The sequence below is a fragment of the Phocoena phocoena genome, chromosome 20 (genome assembly GCF_963924675.1).
Source record: "Phocoena phocoena chromosome 20, mPhoPho1.1, whole genome shotgun sequence".
In the NCBI taxonomy this organism is placed as follows: domain Eukaryota; kingdom Metazoa; phylum Chordata; class Mammalia; order Artiodactyla; family Phocoenidae; genus Phocoena; species Phocoena phocoena.
The window spans coordinates 55,435,027-55,444,308 of NC_089238.1; the positions used below are offsets into that span (position 1 = coordinate 55,435,027).

At 53.4% G+C, this 9,282-nt stretch overlaps 1 pseudogene; it reads right to left on the reverse strand.

Moving 5' to 3' along the window:
* Window positions 1-2,731: 2,731 nt before the first annotated feature.
* On the reverse strand, window positions 2,732-3,015 carry LOC136141431 (arginine/serine-rich protein PNISR pseudogene; annotated as a pseudogene).
* Window positions 3,016-9,282: the final 6,267 nt, after the last annotated feature.

Here is a 9,282-nt window from a genome sequence, read left to right on the forward strand (position 1 = left end):
GCAACGTGGAGGGGAGACCACCGTGCACCGGGCGAGCTCCAACATGGGGCAGCGCCGTGGGCCCAGGCTGCTGCAGTGACCTGGCTAGGAGGGAGTGGCCGGAGCTGAGCCCAAGCTTGCTGGAGTGTGTTGAAGGTGCCCGCTAAAAAGCTGTGTCCACGCGCCAACCCCCAGAATGGCGAGTGTGACCTTGTTTGGAGAAAGAGTCTGCAGATGTGATCAAGTGGTCTTGTAGCAGATCTCAAGATGAGATCATCCTGGATCACCCAGGTGGGCCCTCACTGCAACGACCAGTGTCCCTCTGAGAAGAGGAGAGGCTGTGTGAGGATGGAGGCAGAGGTTGGGGTGATGCAGCCACAGGAACGAACGCCTGAGCCCCCAGAAGCTGGAAAGGGCAGGAAGGATTTTGCCCACACTTTGATTTTAGACTTCTGGTCTCCAGAACTGCAAGAAAATGGATTCCTGTTGTCTTAAGCCCCCCTGTCTGTGGTCATTTGTTCTGGCAGCCCCAGGACACTAATCTTGGCTCCTGTGTCTCGTAAAAGGATCTGGGGGTTGGGTGGGTTCCCCTCCCCTCCCCCGAGAAAACCACAAAGACCCTAAACTTTCCTCCCACCCCAGGAGGCATCACAGGAAGGAGAGAGTCAAGGAAGAAGCAGCCGTGAGAGGCTCTGGGTGGCGCATCTCAGATTAGTGACCTGAGACTTTTCGAATGAGCAGAGATGCTCTCAAGTGAGAGAAACTGAGATACTGCTTATTGTCAAGTCCGAGTACCACTTCCCACATCACCTCCAACCACCCCGTTTTAGAAAATAGAGACATACCTCTGAGCCCACGTGTGAGCGTAGCTGTCTGTCCCACAGGGATGAGAAGTGCACGGAGGAGCAGGACAGCGAGGGGAGATGCCGAGGATGCCTGGAGTCTCTGCCCGCGGTCTCAGCCACGGTTACGTCCAGTCTGGTCCGAGCTTCTGCGGGCGTCCTGGGGCTCCCCCAGTGGTGGAGGGTGGCTGCTGCCCACGGGGATGAAGGCTGAGCCTGGCCCCTGTCCGACTTTTGCATCTGGAAAGTGTTACTTGATTGCTTGAAAAATAACCAGGCGAACCCGGGTCATTTCCGGTGAAGAGGCTCTAAAGCGGCACCTCTGGAGCCAGCTGACTCAGGGCTGAGCCGAGTGCTGTGTTGTGCGAGCCGCGCTGCCTGGAAGCCGTTCCCTGCGTTGCAGCTGACTCACAGTTGTTTCCCCTTTGAGGGGCAGCACGGGAGCCTGTGGCCCAGCTTCATGACTGCCCGGATGCCCTTTTGAAGTCACAGCGAATCATGGATCAGTGTTAGTGTCCTCTGGCTGCTGTAATAAGTGAACCAAACCTTAGAGACTTAAAACAGCATATAAATCAACATAAATCTATGGTCTTGCAGGCCTGCAGGTCAGAAGACTAAAATGGGTCTCACTGGACTACAGTCAGGGTGTAGCAGGGCTGGTTCCCTCTGGAGGTTCCAGGAGAGAATCTCTTTCCTGGCCTCTTCCTGCTTCTAGAGGCGCCTGAATCCCTTGGCTCGTGGCCCTTCCTCCAGCCTCAGAGTGCACCCCTCCAGCCTCTGCTTCTGCATCACACCTCCTCCTCCTCCGACTCTGACCCCCACCTCCCTTTTCTTTTTTTTTCCTGTTGAATTTTTCTATTTCTGTCCGGTAACAATACCATAAATATAATACCTTGAGATTTTTATATAATTTCTTTCTTCCGTGAACACATTTATCCTCACAACATCCCTGTGAGGTAGGGAGAAATCAGGTAGTCTTTTTGCTAATTTCAGGAAGGGAAACTGACTCACACAGAGGTTAAATCACTTGCCTGGGACACAACACCAGCAGAGTAAAGTCGGGCAAGTGGGAATGCCGGGGTGAATCACTGCGGAACTTAGGAACCAAAACATTTTCAGATGTGGGAACATTTGGCATAGATTCCAGAAAACTAGAAATGAACTACTTCCCAGTGTTAAAGATTAGAATATTCGTTTTTCTTTTAAAAGTGATATTAGAGGATTACTTCCTGAGTTTTCCATTCTTACACTGAGAAACAATAATAAGTACTAATAAGGAAAAGGAGCTATGACTTCACCATTAGCGTAATGAAAATAAGATTCACCTATAAATTTTTTTTTTTTTTTTTTGCGGTACGTGGGCCTCTCACTGCTGTGGCCTCTCCCGTTGCGGAGCACAGGCTCCGGACGCGCAGGCTCAGCGGCCATGGCTCACGGGCCCAGCCGCTCCGCGGCATGTGGGATCTTCCCGGACCGGGGCACGAACCCTTGTCCCCTGCATCGGCAGGTGGACTCCCAACCACTGCGCCACCAGGGAAGCCCACCTATAAATAATTTGAAGTGACTGTTAAAAATAATAACAGAAGTCCTAGAAAACTGAACTAGCATCAAGGAACCTAATCGTACTGTGAAGTGAAAAAAAGCAAACAGACAAAAAAATAAACAGATAAAAACTTACGGAAGATCTTCACTATCTGAAAAAGGAAGAGAAAAGATGGGTGGATGGTAGGGGCAGAGTATCTCTGACAGACTAATTTGTCACATAGTGACACAAATTTTCTTTAATTGGAGACCAGACATGTTTTGCTCTGCCAGGGCTGCTGCTAAAAAGGCCATAGGTTGCAACAGAGAGACCTCAAATGCTGTCTTCCCTAGATGCCCAGTGAGGTTTCCAGTGTTCCCAGCCCCTGTCAGCCTGGTTGCCACGTTCTGTTAAAAGTTTGAATCCCCTTGGAAATTCCCATGATTGTTTGGACCAGACTCCATGGTAGATGTACCTTGTGCACTTGGCATCATTCCTGGTGGTGGCTCTACCATGCTTTGCTGTCCTGAAGCTACTCTTTGGGCAAATCCAAGCTTGAGCCAGTGCAGCCCAGTCAGTCCGGCTGGGATCCTCCTGGTGCTGGAGTGACTGCATCCATTGTTGCTGATGCAAGGGCCATTGCTGCCAAGGCTGTCCTCCTTGGATCCACATCCTGACTTTTAAAGTATATCTGACTTTCTCAGAGGTTCACCTTCTGTTTAGAATTTAGCTTGATTCACAACTACAGCTTGGAGGCATGGCAGCAAGATTACTTATGCCCCACTCTGGTTCCGGAACACCGTGTCGCCACTGTTCCTGTAATACCCCGCCTCCCTCTTGTAAGGACGCTTGTGATCACGCTGGACCCACAGGATAATTCAGGATAATGTCCTCATTTCCAGATCCTTAATCACATTAACAAAGTCCCTTTTACAATGTGTAGTGGGTTGACTAGCGTTCCCCCAAATTTCATCTCCACCCAGCCCGTAGAGTGTGATCTTATTTGGAAATAGGGTCTTTGCACATGTAATCAGTTGGAACCCACTGGAATAGGGTGGGTCCTCATCCAGTCACCGGTGTCTTCGTAAAAAGAGGGAAATTTGGACACAGAGGCACAGGGAAGATGGCCGTGTGACCATGGAGTCAGATTGGAGGGACGCAGAGCCTAGGAACCCCAACTTGTGACCAGCGGAAGCTACCAGAGGCGTGGAACCCATCCTCTCCCAGAGCCTCGGAGGCAGCAAGGCCCTGCTGACACCTGGATTTTGGACTTCCGGCCTCCAGAACCGTGAGAGCATAAGTTTCTGTTGTTTTAAGCCTTCCCATTTGGGGTCCTTTGTAGTAGCCCTAAGAGGCTAACGCATCATATAAATCACATTGACGGGCTTCAGGAATCAGGATGTGCACATCTTGGGGGGCCATTATTCAGCCTGTTACAGAGCCTTGGAGTTGCGGAGAAACCTCCATGCTGGGGAGGAGCTGAGTTGCTGGAGACTGCAGTTAACCCAGGTATGAAGTCTAGGTTTGCTACCATGGGCTTTAGCGCAAGTGACGCCATTTCGGGCCTGCGGTTTTTTGTTTTTTTTTGCGGTACGCGGGCCTCACCTCTGTGGCCTCTCCTGTTGCGGAGTGCAGGCTCAGCGGCCATGGCTCATGGGCCCAGCCGCTCCACGGCATGTGGGATCCTCCTGGACTGGGGCACGAACCCGTGTCCCCTGCATCAGCAGGCGGACTCTCAACCACTGCGCCACCAGGGAAGCCCTGTCGTTTTCTTTTCAAAAGACTTCAACATGCAGATTTGGGGGGCAGGGTACACAGTTCAGCCTATAAGAGAAATACAAAATATTCCCTGGGATTCTTCCCTCGGAAAGTTGGCTGTTTGGAGGGGGAATGTATGGCTTTCAGAACATTCTATCCTTGACCAGGCTACATGGCGTGGTCTGTTTTGGTCAGCCTTTGCCATGTAACAAAGCATCCCGAATCATAGGGGCTTCACACAATGCAGTATTATCCTCAGGTTCTGTGGGGTGGTCCTGTGGTGTCACTGCAGGGAACTGACAGCTTGGCCAGGGCTGAGGGTCCAAGGCCACTCGCTCATGTGCCTGGCGGTTGGAGCTGGCTCTCAGCTCAGGTACTGGCGTCCCCAGCCCCCCGTACTCCGCATCGTCTCATCCTCCAGTGGGTTAGACTGGGCTTCTTTATAGCACAGTTGTGTCTGGGTCTGAGGGAGTGACAGCAGAAGCTGCAGACCCTGTGGGCCCCAAGCTTGGAGCAGGTGCCCCATCACTTCCACCGTAATCTATTGTTCAAAGTAAAGCACACAGGCAAGCCAGGTGTAAGGGCTGAAGAATAGACTCCACCTGGTAAGGAGCTGAGGGGCAGAGCCACAGCGGGGCGAGGACACGGGGAGGCGGGGGTCACTGGGAGCCGTCATGCTAACGATTGGCCACGTGGTCATGACTCTCCTGGGGAGACGATTCCAGGTTTGGCTCGGGTCGACAGCAAGCCCCAGTGAGCGACAGACCCAGGTCATTCAGCTGCTGATTGGGAACACGTGTGCACAGGGAGAGGCCCTTCTCACAAGTGTTCCTGGGTCGGAGACCCGCGAGGACTCGCACATCTGCATGAATCCACTGACTCACCCCGCCACAGCCTGCCAGGGACTCCAGAAGCCTGTCTTCCATTAGGGCCAGTATTTAATAGGAACACAGAGGCCGCCCCATCATTTGGAAATAAGAACCTCAATTTATCTTGCTTTAGACAAGAAGGAAGACAGAGCCCTGTCGCGTTCTATTCAGTAGATCACGGGGTATTAATGACTTCGGTTGTTGCCATTGCCGAGTGCTTTCTTGGGAGTCAGAGATGATTCTGTTATAGTCAGCAAACATTTGATGACCGCTTTCTGTGTGCCCGGCCCTGTGCTGTAAAAGCAAGGAGCGGATTGACCCTTCCTGTCCCTGTTACCTATCGCTGCTGTACAAGAAACCACCGCCAAACTTACCACCTCAGGACAGCACCAGTCATCGGTTTTGCTCGTGCATCAGCTGCGTCTGGAGGACCTGCACTTGCAACTGCACGTTGGTGCTGGCTGCCGGCTCTCCTCCCCGGGGCAGCTTGGGCTTCCTCACGGCATGGCGGTGGGCTTCCAAGTACAAGCGTCCCATGAGGAAGAAGTGGAAGCTACCAGGTTCTTAAGGCCTAGTACAGCGTTACTTCTGCCATATTCTTGGTCACACAGTTCAGAATCAAGGTAATAGTGTCCTTGCAAAACTTATGTCCACTGGAACCTCAGAATGGGGCTCGTTCGGAAAAAGGGCTTTTGCAGGTGTAATACCATGAGGTCATACTGAACTAGTGTGGCCCTAATGCACTGTGACTAGTGTCCTTATATGGAGAGGAGGGGACACGGCAGATCAGAAGCTGGAAGAGGAGAGCAAGGATCGTCCCCTCCAGGTTCCAGAGGGAGCCTGGCCCTGCCGACGCCTTGATTTCACACTCTGGCCTCGGATAGTGTGAGAGAACAAACTTCTGTTGTTTTGAGGCACCCAGTTTGTGGTCATTTGTTCTGGCACACCCGTGACACGGATACGCTCATTTACCCTGCTTTTCAAACTCTGACCACAGATTCCATTTATTTGACAGTTTTCTGGGGTGGGGGAGATTAAGGAGGGTGTCCCATAGGCGATAGTGCTTGGGAGGGACGGTATTTATAGAAACAGGAGTGACAGGACTTCCGTGGTTAAGAATCCAATGCAGGGCTTCCCTGGTGGCACAGTGGCTGAGAGTCCGCCTGCCGATGCAGGGGATGCGGGTTCGTGCCCTGGTCCGGGAGGATCCCACATGCCGCGGAGCGGCTGGGCCCGTGAGCCATGGCCCCTGGGGCTGCGCGTCTGGAGCCTGTGCTCCGCAACGGGGGAGGCCACAACAGTGAGAGGCCCGCATACCACAAAAAAAAAAAAAAAAAAAATCCAATGCAGGGGACACGGGTTCAAGCCCTGGCCCGGGAAGATCCTACATGCCGCAGAGCAACTAAGCTCATGTGCCACAACTACTGAGCCTGCACCCTAGAGCCCGTGAGCCAGAACTATTGAGCCCGCGTGCCACAACTACTGAGCCCGCGCCTCTAGAGCCTGTGAGCCAGAACTATTGAGCCCGCGTGCCACAACTACTGAGCCCGCGCCTCTAGAGCCCGTGAGCCAGAACTATTGAGCCCGCGTGCCACAACTACTGAGCCTGCACCCTAGAGCCCGTGAGCCAGAACTATTGAGCCCGCGTGCCACAACTACTGAGCCCGCGCCTCTAGAGCCCGTGAGCCAGAACTATTGAGCCCGCGTGCCACAACTACTGAGCCCGCGCCTCTAGAGCCCGTGAGCCAGAACTATTGAGCCCGCGTGCCACAACTACTGAGCCCGCGCCTCTAGAGCCCGTGAGCCAGAACTATTGAGCCCGCGTGCCACAACTACTGAGCCCGCGCCTCTAGAGCCCGTGAGCCAGAACTATTGAGCCCGCGTGCCACAACTACTGAGCCCGCGCCTCTAGAGCCCGTGAGCCAGAACTACTGAGCCCGCGTGCCACAACTACTGAGCCCGCGCCTCTAGAGCCCGTGAACCAGAACTATTGAGCCCGCGTGCCACAACTACTGAGCCTGCACCCTAGAGCCCGTGAGCCAGAACTATTGAGCCCGCGTGCCACAACTACTGAGCCCGCGCCTCTAGAGCCCGTGAGCCAGAACTATTGAGCCCGCGTGCCACAACTACTGAGCCCGCGCCTCTAGAGCTCGTGAGCCAGAACTATTGAGCCCGCGTGCCACAACTACTGAGCCCGCGCCTCTAGAGCCCGTGAGCCAGAACTATTGAGCCCGCGTGCCACAACTACTGAGCCCGCGCCTCTAGAGCCCGTGAGCCAGAACTATTGAGCCCGCGTGCCACAACTACTGAGCCCGCGCCTCTAGAGCCCGTGAGCCAGAACTACTGAGCCCGCGTGCCACAACTACTGAGCCCGCGCCTCTAGAGCCCGTGAACCAGAACTATTGAGCCCGCGTGCCACAACTACTGAGCCTGCACCCTAGAGCCCGTGAGCCAGAACTATTGAGCCCGCGTGCCACTACTACTGAGCCCGCGCCTCTAGAGCCCGTGAGCCAGAACTATTGAGCCCGCGTGCCACAACTACTGAGCCCGCGCCTCTAGAGCCCGTGAGCCAGAACTATTGAGCCCGCGTGCCACAACTACTGAGCCCGCGCCTCTAGAGCCCGTGAGCCAGAACTATTGAGCCCGCGTGCCACAACTACTGAGCCCGCGCCTCTAGAGCCCGTGAGCCAGAACTATTGAGCCCGCGTGCCACAACTACTGAGCCCGCGTGCCACAACTACTGAGCCCGCGTGCCACAACTACTGAGCCCGCGCCTCTAGAGCCTGTGCTGCACAGCAAGAGAAGCCACCACAATGAGAAGCCTGCACGCCGCAACGAAGAGCAGCCCCCGCTCGCCGCAAGTAGAGGAAGCCTGTGCGCAGCAACGAAGACCCAACGCAGCCATAAATAAATAAATATATTTAAAAAAAAGAAACAGGAGTGTTGATGACTCAGAGGACGTGGGTGAGAGGGATGATACTTAGAACTCTCGACAATTAACTCGTTACTACAGCAGCTCTGAAAAGTGGGTCTGTTACTATTCCCATCTCACAGATGGAGAGATCGAGGGACGGGGAAGTCAAAGCACTTGCCCAGGGTCTCAAGCCAAGAGGGACAGAGCTTGGATTCAAGGTCCAGCAGAAGATCTAGAGGCTCAGGGCCCCTCCCTAGCGGGAGGGTGCAGTGCTGTGATTCCCTTCCTGGGGGCTGGAGGAGAGACCAGTTTTCATTCTGTTCATCCGTCACTCCCCCGGCTGGTGTGCAGGGGTCCAGCTCACATAAGGACCCAGCACGCACACTGGGGGATGCCGTTTGTGAGAGAACAGGCAGCATCGGGATGCTTGGCTTCCCCCCAGGCTGGCAGAAAGGTTTAGAATCTTCCAGAAATGCCACACCCTGGGTGTGAAACCCAGGGCCCAGCCTCCTCTGGAACAGCCTGATCGTCATCCGGGGAGAAAGCAATCACCGTTGTAGCGTTTGCCAAAAGAGCTGCATTTCCTGAGGCGTTCCCAGCCACAGTCATCGGTGTTCTCTGGCTCTTCTCCTTGGATATTGGAGAGAAGAGAAGGGGGTAGAAACCCTGGTGATGGCGGGAACCCAGGCATGTTTCAGGTTAATGATTTCAAAGCAGTGTGAGCAAAGATTCTCATGAAATTGTGAAATGTAGTCTTCCCGTTTTCATAAAGATATAATCATACTTCCATTTTGTTGTTTGCCTCCAAGAATGAAGAGGTTCCAGACGGATGATTCAAAAGAGAGAAAACAAGGACTTCCCTGGAGATCCAGTGGTTAAGATTCTGCACTTCCACTGCAGGGGCCGCAGGTTCGATCCCTGGTCTGGGAACTAAGATCCTGCATGCTGCGCAGTGCGGCCCAAAAAAACCCCCAAAAACCCAAACAAACAAACAAAAAAACAGAAGACAAAGAAACAATAACAGCAGAAAACAGACTCCCTTGTTCTGACGTTAGATTTATTATCACTTTTAAACTAAAGACGTTATCAGGATTGGCTACTAGGGAGGAACAAGAACCCCACCTCTCCTCCCCACCTAAATAAGGATAGAAGTTTATTTCTCTTTTATATAAAAGAAGTCCGATGTAGGTAGTAGAACTGATATAGAGACCTATATCAGTCGTGGACCCAAGTGCCACCATTTATGGCTTCTGTTCCCAAGGTACCTCATGGCCCAAAGTGGCTGCTGCACCCCAGCCATCATACCCATGTTCTAGGCAGGAAGGAAGAAGGAGAACCGCGAAGGGCAAACCTCCCCCTCCCTTTGGGGAGACTTCCTTGAAGCCACACAAGACTATT